This window comes from Megalops cyprinoides, chromosome 3, assembly GCF_013368585.1.
Source record: "Megalops cyprinoides isolate fMegCyp1 chromosome 3, fMegCyp1.pri, whole genome shotgun sequence".
NCBI classification, from domain to species: Eukaryota; Metazoa; Chordata; class Actinopteri; order Elopiformes; family Megalopidae; genus Megalops; species Megalops cyprinoides.
In genome coordinates this window covers 7,384,945-7,399,224 of record NC_050585.1, presented here as the reverse complement: position 1 = coordinate 7,399,224, position 14,280 = coordinate 7,384,945, and the positions used below count along the sequence as shown (strand labels likewise).

The window sequence follows — 14,280 nt, the reverse complement described above, 5'->3', positions numbered from 1 at the left end:
GAAAATTCTCTAGTGTGGAAGTTGGACTTGCCAAGCGCTGAAGCTCTGTTTCTTCCCAAGATATGTAAAATAGGAAGGGCAAGGGCCAAAAGAGTTTAAAGTCAGCGAGTCCGAAAAACTAGATGTTCCTGCTAATTCATGCAAACCGTGTTTATGCTTTCTCAGTGCGCGCCTTCGGCATACCCGCCCAGGTCCCTCCATGGACAGAGTCAGGCGTCTTTCGGGAACACAATAAAACTTGCCCATCTGGATGATATTTAAAAAAAAAAAAAAAAAAAAAATCGACTGTCCTGGTACGCGTCATGGTTTTTTCCACGTTTTGCGGAGCCCGTTAGCATCTTCAGACCGGCGACGTTTCATCTTGATTTACGCACAGCGGGTCCACCCCTCCGCCGCATGGAGAAGCGAAAACACAATCGATCATCTTGTATTGTTTTCATTCCAACAGGCGCGCTCCCCAAATGTCACGCATCCTGGCACTCCCCCGGCGTGCGTGGGTTTCAGTGCGAACCTCGTTACGAGGGCTCACTTACCTGCCTGTCACAGAGTGTTATTTCGCTCTGGACGGCGGGGGTTATTAATTGCGTGAAAATAGCGGCCTTTGCGGAGTGGCATTCTCAAACTGTGAGCTCTTGGGTTCCTTATTAATGAGGAGTTCGGTGATGAGCCGAGTGCCCTTTTGTCATCTTGGCCTCTGAGCCTGCGTAATGGTTTTACAGCTACCCGTGGCTAATGAAACCAGCTGTTAAATAAACATCGCCCTGCTCTTAAGAGTTGGATTGTTTAATTTCATTAAAGTAAGAAAAATTGCTCCCCACTAATTGGTATAAGCTGCCTCCACTCAGGTCTCCATGGAAATGCCTTCCTTTGGTCAGGCACGCCTGAGCCCAAATGTTAAGTTGTGTGGATAAATTGGCACTTGTGTTCACTTAGTTGACAGAATCTGTAATGTGCTCTAATTGCTTTGCTGGATCATATAACCTGCCTATCCTGGCCATGTGGCACAGTACATAGTGTGTAGGCAGCACTACACTCAACATTATTCCACTATAAAAGCATTCACTTTTTAAATTACTGCCCATTATATGTGTGACAGTTAAGTAAATATGTTATATTGTGGTTATATTGTGATTAAAAACTAGCAGAATGAATGTGTTTATCGAGGATTTGGCTACTTCACTGTGTAGGTAAGAGCTTGTTGTCTCACTTTTGAAAATTGAGAATTGTGTGAATCAAGAGCGTAAGTGTTTGTGTGTGTGCGTGTGTGCGTGTGTGCGTGTGTGTGTGTGTGTGTGTGTGTGTGTGTGTGTGTGTGTGTGTGAGTGAGAGGGAGAGATGAACCTGATAGGGCCAGGAATGTGTGAGGGAGGAGTCTGCCAGCTCTGGGGACTCTCAGAGGGACATCAGAGCTTTTTTTGTCCTCTGTTATTAATTTATTGTTAATTTATTAATTCATTCGTCTATATTCATTTGGTGGATGTTCTTATCAACTCGGTTCACAAGGCCAGAACAACGTGATGCGTTAAATCCGTATCCCAGGAGCAGCCAGGACAGCGATAACAGGTACCGAACAGCCAGAGTAACTTTAAATACGCATCAGGCAGAACAGCAGCTAAAATTAACCGAAGCTGCTTCTTCAGGAATGCGGGAGCGGCCAGTGGGACAGTGTGTGCACAGTTATCAGAAAGAGCACCGCAAGAGCCGTGCTCCTCCTCATTAGAGCTCCCCTCAGGTCAAGACGCCAGGCAAAGGAAGACAGCTCTCATCGCCAGCAGTGAAAACGCCAGACAGCCGATCGTATCTCTGTCCATGTCCTGGATCAGCTTCCAAGGACACTTCAGAGAGAGATAAGACACGGGGCTCAGATTAAGGGCTTGTCTGCCTTGTATCAATGCGATTTTCTTACATTTCTTGTGTACTACTAGCATTTTATCTTTTCATCCCTGTACCCTGGTTGCTGTAGCTGCGTGTTTGTCCATGTCTGTCAGGAAAAGTTGTTTTGTTAGTTTTTTTTTTTAACCTCCATTCTACCTCAAAAGTGAGTGTGGATACATACCCAATGCACAGTGTCACCTAAACGTCCTTAAAGCAATCTCCCAGATAGATGTTAAATGTTTATTCTAGACGTGCAACTTGAAAGAAAGCTTCTCCATGCAGCATACATTTCGCATTGCATTGCATATTAGCTGCACGTCATGGACAAAGGCTGGGTTATGATTCCACTCCGCACAATAGTCCAGGAGCTCATTAGCTCCTCTCAAAACGGCCCTCATTTTCCATCAGAATACAGTTTATGGGCTTTTACATTTTGCCATTAATGGGATATGCAGTAGGTTTTGGCCTACTTTATACAGTGCAGAAAAAAAATGTGAGAGGTTGCTTTTGTTCTTGTACGCAACAAACGATGTTTTGTGTATTATTCTTTTTTTTTTTTTTGTAGCGCTGGCATCCTGGCCGGCAGCTCGATCGGCGGCTGGCATGGGATTTGAGGCAGTGAGTGAGGCAGAAAGCGGAGGGCTTAATCAAATCAGACAAATGGAAGGCCCGCTTGTTCTCAGCAGTGCCAGCGCCTCACGTGTCACAAAGTACAAAAGTATCAAAAACGTGAAAGTAACCAATAAGCATCACAGAGGTTTTTTTTTTTTAAGCAATAGGCCTACTTCACTGGAAGGGCGAGTGGTTGGAGCTTGGTGAGAGATGTAATTGACTGCATCTCCTCAAGAATTTTTTCCAACTTTTTGTTTGCTTTCTTGTTTATTTTTTACACATTTTTCACCTTCTTTTGTAGGGAAATGAAACATATTGGCGGTGAATGAGAGAAAATGGATCCCGCTGTATGACAATCGAGCCGTTCTGTTTTAAGTTCTGAGTATTGTTTCAAGTGGGTTTCGATGGCTCAGTGCAGTGGGAACGCAGAGGGATAAAACAAATAAAGCGTAAAACACAAAAGTATGAGTTTGGCCCCGAAAGCACCGCGTTTCCATTAAGCTCAATATGATATTGTATATATGAGATTACCACGGAACAAATGAGGTATTTTGCTGTTTTGAATCGTTTAAAGAATGCTTTCTAGATAAGTACCGATCCTTATCGTTAATCCATTGTGAAAAATCTTTATTTGTCTACGTACAGCTGGCACGACATCAAGCGGGGTCCTGTCTATCATCTCGTTGGGAAAATCTCGCACACGGAGAGCGTACCACGCTTTAACCGAACAAATCCTGACAAAATGGGGAATGTGCCATGGCCTCCAAAGTAAATGGGCCACGGGTGCGCCGCACACTGTACCGTTTTCGGAGGACGCCGGATTCAGAAAACACAACGGAATAAAGAAAATATGAGTTTTTCCTCTGGTCCTGCACTCTAGGGTGTATCTTCCTCAGGTGCCCCGCTCCTTCACAAAGCGATAATTGTGCTTTGTGCCCCGGTTTTTTTTTTTTTTTTGTTTTTTTTTTCCCTCCTGCCATCGTATGTTTTGATAAAAGTACGTTTTCAATTTGCAGGTTTTTCTGAAATGAGAACTTCTTGGAGAGCGCACAAGCGGCAGTATTTTCCTGCTGCTGCCTTAACAAGCTCTCAGCCCAGGCTCTAATGAGCTGGGGTGCTTTTGTGGCCAAGCCTTGGGGTACTCGGCAGTTTGGCCCCCTTCTCTCACTCTCTCTCTCTCTCTCTCTCTCTCTCTCTCTCTTTCTCTGACTCTTTTTCAAGACAATTGTTCATTCATTTGTAAAATCAGCAGCTTCCAGTTGTTGGTCAGAAGCTTTGGAACAAAAGCCCATAATTTAATAGAACCTCTAACGTTTATCCCTTCAGCGCTGTCTGTTGCACGAAGCCACATTTATTTATTTGTTTGATGTGAATGTTGCCAAGCCGCAGTGCCACTCATGCAGGTCATTTTTGGTGTGCTCTTTCTTTCCAAATATTCTGTGTTTGGAATAAAGTGGTGTGGCCTAAGTTCGCAGTACAGTCCTGGATTCTCACTCGAAGGCCTTGTGTAATTCTCCACATGTGGCGGAATTGCCATGGTCAGGTCGCCCGTCACTTCACTTTTATGACCTCCTGTGTGCGTTGGTGGACGCTCCCTGACAGTGTCACAAGCCAGCGGGGAGAGCTCCACAGTAAGTGGCCGGACCTACAAAACAGAATCGCTGAATAGCCTGTTTGTCCAAGAAAAACAGCCGGTGTGATGTTCTCTCCCCCCACCCCTCCTTGTTCTTTTTATTCCCGATATAAAAACTTCTGGTCCTGTGTTATTCTTTCCAAAGCATAATATGGACTTTGTTGCTGCCGCCGTGAAGGCAGACCACAATCTCAGAGCTTTATGATACTTGAGCTCAGGAGTGGCTTATCTGAAAGTCGGCTTATGGACAGAGGGTCTGCTAATACTTAATATGTCTCAGCTCCTCCCACTCGCCACCCCCCAATCCTCTCACCCCCACCCCACCTCTCCTCCACGGTGTTGACTTGTAGTCAGACAAGTGAAAGACCTTTTGTTTCTGGGCCGATTATTTTGCTGACCTAAATTCATGAGCAGGTAATCAGAGGCCGTTTGATACTGCGGGTTTGATGTGGGTGAGAGGGGCCGAGACGGCAAAAGCCTCTAAGAATTGCGTCTACCTTTCGGATATCAGAACCCTGGATACGGAGATCTAACGGCAGTTCAACTGGAACGTGGAGCTGGTTGTTAGTGTTAGGGCTGTTTTCATTCATTTGATATTCTAACATTTTGTGTCTCTACCCCCCCCCCCCCCCCCCCCCCAGCCACAAACCGCCATATGAAACTCCTTTGATGCAAAGAAATCAGTATTCACTCACTTTTAGGCAGGGGAATCAATTAAATATCTGTTACCTTATACAGGGTTCTCAGGCTCTCCTCTATGAATATTGACAAAAAAGAAAAAAGCTCTTTATTTGCCTTGTTATTTTTGGTCATGCCATTTGACTGCTGACCCGAGTGACTTATTCCTAGTACAGCCTGTGTACGGCACATGCACAGCACTGTTGCAGGTGTGATGGCAGCAGTGAGGTCAATGCATGAGACCCTTTCTGGTTTTTGTTTCTGTCTCTCTTTTGCAAGATGCATAGCCTGTATCATCATCTTGAAGTCTTTCTATTCAGCAATTAGTTCTTCTGTTGTGAAAATTGCATCTCCTTAGGCTGTAATTGAACATTATTTGGTTAGATATTGTTGGCCATGTCAGTTAAACAAAGGCATAATTGCCTCCTCCCTATGTAATTTTTTTCTGTGGAGGCTGCCGTAATTAGTCTCCTTCACAGAACTATTAATGTGTCTCAGAACATGGCAGTTGTTAAGTTGTGCTTTTCATCACTCTTCCTTGTCTGTAGATTTTATTTTATTCCTTTCATGTTGCTGTTGGTCTGCTCCTAAAGTTTGAACCTGGTTTGAGCCAGGTTTGAGCAAAGCATCACGGTGTCCATAAAACTGGTATGTGACCCTCCAGTTTGGTCTCCCTTAACTGTGACCTTTGACCTCTGGTGAAGATACAGTGCAAAACCTGCTCATAAAGCCTCACAGAACATAATATTCTGGACAAAATATACTGTATATTTAATTTAGTGCTTTTTGACACTGTATAAGGCCCTTTCTTGACCAGTCCTGAGGCTAAGGAATACTACTGCTAAACAGAAAGTGTGGATCGTCTTGTACTGATCACTGTTTATATAATAGCCTTGGAGAAACACTGTCAGACTGAAAGAAAAAAAACGTTAGTAAAATAAAAAAAAAACCACATTGCTTTTTTTCCAAATAATAAAATGAATGCGACCAAAGTTTGATTCAGAAATAAAATAATGTTTAATGGTTATATTTGGCGAAGCTGCCTACAAGAAAGTCACAACCAGGGTGAAGTTTGTTTGGTTTTTGCGAAATGATTTCCTCTGTTAATGTGTCTTTCCATGCTGAGAGACAGACACTAGACCAGTGCATGTTCAAGGCCATAATTAGCTTTCACTTCCTTTTCTTTGAAAGGCCTACTGTTTGAGTGACCCCAGCTTTGCCCAGGCAGGATTTATTCTATCCTCACCTCCTTTAAGGTGATGTCAAGCTATCACACTGTGTCACTTTAAAGTAATGTGAATGACTGTAACTAAAGTAAGGGACCTCTTTGCAGGTGTTTACGGTTGAACGCAGTTTGCTAAAAGGAAACTTGAACTCATGTACTTTACAGTCCTGTCATGGCATAAACACTTCACCGTCACGACCACACAGGGTTCTTCTTAGTTCTTCTGTTTCCCAATTTGATATTTGTTCATTAATACGAATGATATGTACATGAGTTCTGAGAGTAACAGGTGAAGCCTTAATTTTAGGGTAGGGTAAGATTTTAGTTCAAGGTACGATGTAACATTAGCAATTAATGGTTTATTACTATTGTTAGCATAACATATGTGTGACTGATGGTAACAGACAAAATGTTAGTCATGTACGAGTCAGGTGCAAAAAAAAATCATGAATCAAGCCTAATCAGTGATACAGATCCAGCCAGTCAGTCTCAGAGTGGCCTCCTGTCACTGGTGGTCTGATAATTCAGTTTTCCCCCTTCCCTCTGTTGGCCATCCCATAATTATGTAAATATGTTTACGGTATTTGCAGCAATGCGATCCGATGGTCAATTAAGTGTAACGGGCTGTAATCCAATCACGGTGGTTTGAATTAGAATCCGATCACATCTGGCACACCAGTCGGAGTGGAGTAAGGCGCCCCTGTGAGCCATTATCAGCAGGGAGGGAAAAAACAATTGAAAACAACAAGGGCAACAAACAGGGCTGTCACCCTTAGTCCAGACACTGCATCCACGGTATAAAATGGCGGCTGCAAGTGCCGTTTTGGGTGGTTTTGAGACAGACGTGCCCCCCTACATATCTGTCATGAACATATCTTTGTTACGAGTAGCGCTCTGTGATGCAGGTCACTGCCCCCTTCCATCTGCCGGTGTGTCATGGGAAAAGCCAGAATGGGTCGAGAAGCATGTTAAAATGTGCACACGCAGTTACACACTCATTAATCCACTAATAAGCCACTCATAATAAATGGTTCTTTTGGACCCCCGTAGCTGTGCCTATATCAGAATTCTAAAGTAAGGCTGTGTTTCCTTCTCACAGTTACCATCACAAACAAGCCTAAAATGTGTTTAATCAAAGACAGGTGATGTTGTGCTGGCTCATGCACGGCCTGCATATTTTATTAAAGCTAATAAAGGTATGACCCGCGTTTCATTTTGCTATTTGGTTTCACTGATGGCAGGTCATTCAGAAATCATCTGCCATTAGTTTGACTGCAGGCACGAAGAGTCCTGGAGTTGTAGCACAGGATCAGAGGGGTGTATAGGGTTGGCTGCCAGAGAGGGCAAGCAGATCAATGCGGCCCAAACGTTATGGTCATAATTGCGAAATGAATGCAGTGTGAATGAAAAATATTTTTCAAAAAATATTTTACGTATTGCTTGTTATGGCACAAAGCTTTTGCTCTAAATAATTATGAAAACCAGCTCAGTATTTGTGAGCGAAATGTGTCATTGAAATTCAAAAAGGTTATTTGACAGGTACCATTTTTCTGATGTCGTCCCCTCTGGGGGGGAGGGGCCAATCTCCATCTGAAAGGTCATTATGTTTTCACGCATATAAATTCCTCACAGCTGTAGGGTACAATTGAATATCTATTATTACACAATGTGTGCTCTGCATTTAGTGTGCACACTTTCAGTTCAATCAGTCGTTTATACATATCATATTGTTGGAGGCATACTGTGACTTTACAAGACCACAGATACCATTTAGATGAATGGAATGAGTCTGTATGTGAATAAAAGCAATTCTGTAATGAAATGAATATGTGTCCCTGTTTGTCTGGCATGAAGCCGCTACAGAGCACGGCTCACTAGCATCATCTTGGCTGTGACTACAATGGCTTTTCACGCTTAATTAAGTTACCATCCCATCCAGAGGGCTATTGACTGATAACATGTGCTCATGCAAAGTGGCTGTGGTTAGCGTGAGTCTGACGTGAAGGCAGCTCTTTAAATCGGCCAAAGAAACATTGAGTTTCAGCATGTTAAAGCCGGTTCATCCAAGCTGAAAATCCGTCCATAATTGTACAAATATTTTGCGGTCAATTTCCTCGTGTGTTTTCCGCTTGGAATGACTTCCTCATTTGTGTATGGATGAGGTGGATTGCACCTAAGAAAAGGAAAAGGGAAAAAAGGAATTTAAAAAGCTAAAATGCGTCTGTTGGACTCTCCTGGTCCCAGCTGTACATAGGCTGTCATCTTGTCTCACCAGCCACAGGTATGAGGATGGTGTGAACGCTGTGATCAGGTATTGTGTCTGTCAGAGCTTCAGCTGCCACCCTTTAAGCCTGAGAGCAAGGCTGGGGGAGGCTAATCCTTGCTGATGGTAATAGTGTTTAATTTGCTGATTAGGAAAATATCCACGCAGCTAAGTAGGAAAGCATCACAGGAAATGGCCAAAAATAATTATTCGAGGTGCACCTGTAGAGCCAAAAAAATTAAGCTTTAGCTGCGTTTTTCTGTTAAATTTATGTCTGATTGGTGTTTTAAAAGAATTTAAATTCATTTTTCGAGAAAGGTGGCCCACATATTTCACAATGTACACAGCAAATTCCAGGGACCCTTCTAACGTATCTCTTAAGCTCTCGAGCCTGTGTTTTTGAATTTGGACACCCCCCCCCCCCCCCCAACGGTAAGGAATGTTCCAATCCTACGTTAGTGAGATGAGTTGTTTCAGAACCAGCCCTCGCCTAAGCCCTGGATGAATGTGGCTTTGGGGAAGGGATCTTAGAAAAACATCCTGCAAACCCCCTTGAACTTATTTCACATGGGTCTGCCACCCTGCAGTAGGAGACTCACCAGGTTCCGGGACCCTGGGGTCACTTTGCTTTACAAATGAAAACACAGTTAATTACCCTACAGTGAGCTCAATCGATGTATTTATCAGGGAATATTTCATACATTGTTGACTGAGCATTTAATACACATTGCCAATCAGTGACAATGTTTGTACACTGAGCACACTGAAGCCACAGTACTCTGTACTGAGCTACACCGTGAGTGAAACTGAAATGAATTTTGTGCTGCTTTGAGGTGGTGAAAGGTAGTCAGGGACAGTGAGGCTGAGACCAGTGAGATGGCATTCAGATGGCGTTTAGCTGTGATGTAGCCCTAGTGTGTCAGATTAGGGAGGGGTTGGGAGGGCTGGATGCCCACACCTGCACAGACCTCCCGAAAGCCTTGATGTGGAATGACTTTGGGCCTCTGGGGACTCTGATTGATTGCCCCCCTTTAGGAACCAGTAAGAGTCTCCATGGTGTCTTCCGCGAATCTTGTGTGTTACATATAATGGACAAGACATGGTGCACCGGTACAGCATCATTGGTAGGATTAGCTTCCTGATTGTAAATTACTGTAGTAATAGCTGACTCGGGGTCAGGTGTCCAGAGGAATTCTGCGTGGGGATTGCATGTGTTGAACGTTCTGCACAGCGTAAATGGCCCTTGATGAAAACCGATTGTATTACAGGTTTCCTGTCCTTTCCTTCCCTCACATGGGTCACGTCACAAAGTTGCCATGCGCTGCTAATAACCCCCCCAATTTTGGTCACTGTAATTTTTTTTTTTTTTTTGCGCTGACAGGAACTTTCAGGATGACCTCATGTTAAAAAATGAAAGCTTCATTGCAGTTAGTTAGTTCTCATGTAGAATGTCAGACTCAATTTGAGACAAAACTGGAGAGTATTGTATAGCATAATGTAACTCTAAAATGAACTTTGAGGAGAAATACCGTTGACAGTAATAAAGAAGTATCCATATCCTGAGCTGGGGCTTGTAAAAAAAATATATATAAGCAAACAAAGTTGAGCCGCTGTGATGGCCATTGGAGAGAAACGGCACGCCAGGCCTTTCAGTTCGCACGTGTTTGCTCGTGACCTGTACTGTTGCTCTGCTCGGTGGCCACGCCCAACAGTGCCCCACGCTGTGATGCGCTAGGCAGCAGGGCAGGATTCCTCCAGCGTGGTGTGCACCTGGGCGAGTCGACACCAGCACGCCATCTTAGCGCCTTTTTCCGGGCTCAGTGGGCCCCGGGAGCGCCTGAGCGGGCACGAGTGAATGGGAGGATGGGGCGAGCACAAAAGTTGCTGCCGAGGCGACCCGCCGTATCCGTTACAGGCCCGGGGATTGCGTCAGGCCCCCGAGTGAAGGGGCGCGGCTTTGCGCAGGCCTCTCACTTTACAGGCGCCTTCAATGGGCCCCGGGAATTTCTCACCATGATCTAGTTAGCCCTGCACAAAGCACCACCCAGCCCAGGAAGGGAGGGGGGGGGTGAGAGGATCGGAGCGACCAGGGGGCGAATGGGAGCGGGGCGTGTCCGTGCGCCCACACGCCGGTGACTCCTTAGCGCTACACTCCCCAGGCGACGCTGGTGACCGTTGGGGCTGTGGTTTGGGGTGGGGTGGGGAGGAGGAAGCGGGGCTTGTAAACAGGCCACAGGTTTGAGCTCCAAGTGGGCCAGTGTTGCCGCACCCTTCAGCAAACTGCTCAGCCTGAGTGGCCTCGTAAATACCAGGCTCTTTAAGTGGACTGCGTGTAAAAGTTACAGTAAAACGTACCCTACCGAAAATAATTCACCCTGCATTAGGGTGTCTGCTTCAATACCTATTCAACACAAGTAAATAAATACACAAATAAAGAATCGCACACAAAATTTATGATCTTTGTAATTAATATGACTCGAGCAACCATTAGTTGGAGTAGTGAATTTGTAATCTGGCACTGACATGTTGTTCATACCAAGCTCTTAATGGTTAGAAAAAACAAGGGTTGTCCTCGAAGTTCTGCACAATCTCAGCGAAATGATGTATGGTTTCTGGTGAGTGGCTGTGAACTGCGGATCTTTCTCACATCCAAAAAAAAGAAGAAAAAAGAATGAACTCTAAATTTCTACCTCTTGACATCTTAGTCATTACGAGTTCCCAAACAACAATTCAGGCCTCTCCCAGCCAGACCCACCCGCTGGGCTGTTTGTTTCAATCACGTGTTAGAGACAGTGTTGTTGGTGCTAATTGAAAGTGACATCCAGTTTCATGTGGAGGGAAGACCTCTCGGGACCTTCCCAGCACATTCTGTCTTTCGTGAGTGCGTGATGGCTTTTTATACTTGTCTTATGCAGAGTACCCCTTCCCGTCTCTCAGAACAAGAGGGCAGCTGTTAGCTTGCACAGCGTGTGGGACCAGGATTTTAGCCATCCATAGCCGTAGAGTCCAACGCCACAAGCGATTTTTGCGCCGTGCCATATGAGGAGGAAGGGCTTTGTGTGAATCGGCCGGGGAGACCGCTGCATGAATATTGAATAAGCTCGGCTTGCCAAGCCCCCCGCCCCCAGCCGCGGCGCGGGCTTCTCGGGTCCTGATTTAAACTGCCGTGCCTCTCCGCTCCCGGGGTTTGGGGTGTTTGCCGCGTTCCCGCTGTTACGCAACGCGGAGCCAGACGACCCAGCGGGTCTCTCCCATCCGACACGGCGCATGCCACGAGCGTCGCCAGGGAGAACGCCAGGGAGAACGCGCGCTGGCGGGAACCGCGGCGGCGGCCATCTGCGGAGATTAGCTCTGTCGGAGCACGGAGCGGCGCCGGACCGGGGGCCCCAGTCTGCGGGCCGGGGAAGTGCGGAGCTCCACGGAGTCAGCACAGACACCTGAGCACAGGTGTGGGGGGGGTGAAGCCTCTCCGTGTTTACACGTGCACTCCAGAAGAGAATCCCTCCATTCAGAAAGCCTGACAATAGACCGTGGCCCATGACATCCTATGATGTCACCCCGGTCCTTCCATGTCAGATTTCTTCACTCCGCACCTGGCGGGGTTCCTGCATGCTGCTGCGGAAGACAACAGTAATCAGACTCGGCTGAAATATGAGCCTTTCTGCGGCTCTGAATGAACCGTGCGACCACAGGAGGGACCCAGCAGTCTGTGCCAAATCGTAGTTTTCATCCCAATAACTAATTATTACAGTAATACTTTTCGTTTGTCTCTATGCAGAGGATGTTTCTAATTGAAGATAACATGAGTGACAGGAACAGCAATATGTGAGGGAAAAGTGAAGCACAAATGAATGTGACAAGGTGTTTTCCACACCGTTTGTTTAGGCTTAGCAAAACATGTGGAAGTTATGAAAACAGCATTGGACATCAATCAGCATCGACCCATTTTCTGTCTGTAGAATAATTCCTCAATGCCGTGCATCTGAGTCTGTCCTTTTGTGTCCAATAATTCCACAATGTCCCAATAATGTCCACTCTCTGCCTTTATCCAATCACAGTGTCCCAGGTCATCATGTCACCACCCATTACCTTCTCAGTCTTCCTCTTCAAGAAAGGGATAAAAAAAGCACACTCACTCACACTGTGCTGGCTATGTGCACAGCGCTTCCAATCATAAACTTCCCTTGGATTTAGTTTTTAAATATTTACTTCTCTGGAGCTTAATGTAAAGTTCTCTCAAAAATAATATCTTAAGTGATAGCGTTAAGATAAAGTGTGTGTTTCAGAGAGCAGCTGAAGATGTCCTTTTATAAATGGAGGGAGCATGGATGTTCTGATTAAAAAACAGAAATATTGATCTTGGCTCAGGGCTCCACACCTCTTCTCCCTTCCTCCACATGTGGACACCACCGCACTCATCTGGTGGAGCCCAAGTTTATTTTAATCCATGAATGAATCGCAGTGTTTTTCTTGTAAAGCTTAGACATTTCATCACCAACTGGGCTTGGAGCTGTTCCCCTCTCCTGTGTTCAAGGTTCTTTTTTGGGGGGGGAAGGCACTGACCCTGAGTTTGGGAAGAAGCCGAGGTCCACAGGGTAAGGCAGAGCACATTGTGAGTTTGGGGGGCCTGTAGAGAGACAGAGAGAGCGGTCCTGGCTTCTCCGACAAAGCACGTTCCGAGACCTGGCTCCGTCCCAGAGAGAATAAACCGTGTATGGTCTGAGCAGCGGTGAAACCGGATTCAAACACTGTGTATACTTTACATGGTCTGGCATCGGCATGAGGCATGTGTTAGCGCCGGTGCAGCTCAGCACGTCGCAAGTTTCGCCTTCAGGGATCCTCACAGGGTAGCGCAGCCCTGGCAGCAGGGGCACAGAGGAAGATGTGCTGAAACAAGCTGTGCTGTTATTAAATAAGCTGTGTGACACCCAGCAGTTTTTCCACAGCAGAGTCTAGCAGTGTTACTGTCATCATGTCAGGTTTGCACATTCGCTGTGGGTGAACATGCATTGTGCCTCTATACCAAACATTTGAATCTGATAGCATATAACAATTGTAATAGCAAAAGCGTAGCATAAATCAACCTGTGGAAAATGCGCCGCTTTTGGTACATGCTTCTCTTTCTGGGAGCATTGTACTATAAGCGCACGGCATAATTACAGTCACACATTCCATTATTCACATGAAGCGCTAAGCTATAGAATGCGTTGTGTAATTCGTGAATAGCCACGTGTTAAGAAACAGATGTTCCTGTCCACGGCGTGGGGGATGTCAGCGATGCGGGCCCTGTAGCTCACAGACGTGGCCGGTGATCTACTTCTGCTGTTATGAAGATTACTAAAATAAACCAGCGGATGAATGCTCCGTATGCTGTCTCCAGCGGGGATATCGCATTGTATTAGGAATGACGGTGTTACATCTACGAGCTGTACGTTTTGCATTACTCCCTGTCAGCCTGCGCCGAGCCTCCTCCTCTCTCTTTCACGTGTTCACTTTGCATTACACCGCCGCTCACTGTGGGAAAGGGGCTTAAAGCGGAAAAGAACAAGAAAAGGAAAGACAGCCAGGGCCCACCGGGAAGCTGGTTTTTCAGAGGGCGAGAGTAGCGTTTTGCTGGCAGATCCTCCCCCCTCAACAACCCCACCCCCCTCACTCACCTTGCCGAAATGAACTCCAGATGCTTTCCAAGTCTCCACTCCTCTCCCTCCCAGCACACCTTTCTACATTAGGACTGATGGTTTTAGTGTTTCTGGGAGGAGGGTTGCTCAGAGCGGCCATGTGAATCACAGTTCTGAAGGAAAGGAAAATTATTTCAAATCTAAAGGACTGCAGGTCAGGCCCATCAGCAGTGCATATTACCTTTCACGGAGAGTTGGATGCCGCGAGGCTAGCGTTGAGAGCAGCACATCTGCGTTCGGTCTCGGTGGTTCACAGTCCACTGAATTCCCACGCATGGTATTTCATAAAGGAGTGAAAGAAGCACATTTTTAAAAG

At 45.9% G+C, this 14,280-nt stretch overlaps 1 protein-coding gene across 1 annotated transcript in view; it reads left to right on the top strand.

The window, feature by feature from the left end:
• The window catches only part of uvrag (UV radiation resistance associated gene), an 82,752-nt gene that overhangs the window by 55,012 nt on the left and 13,460 nt on the right, over window positions 1-14,280 (top strand). The gene's annotated exons all lie outside the window — the stretch shown is intronic.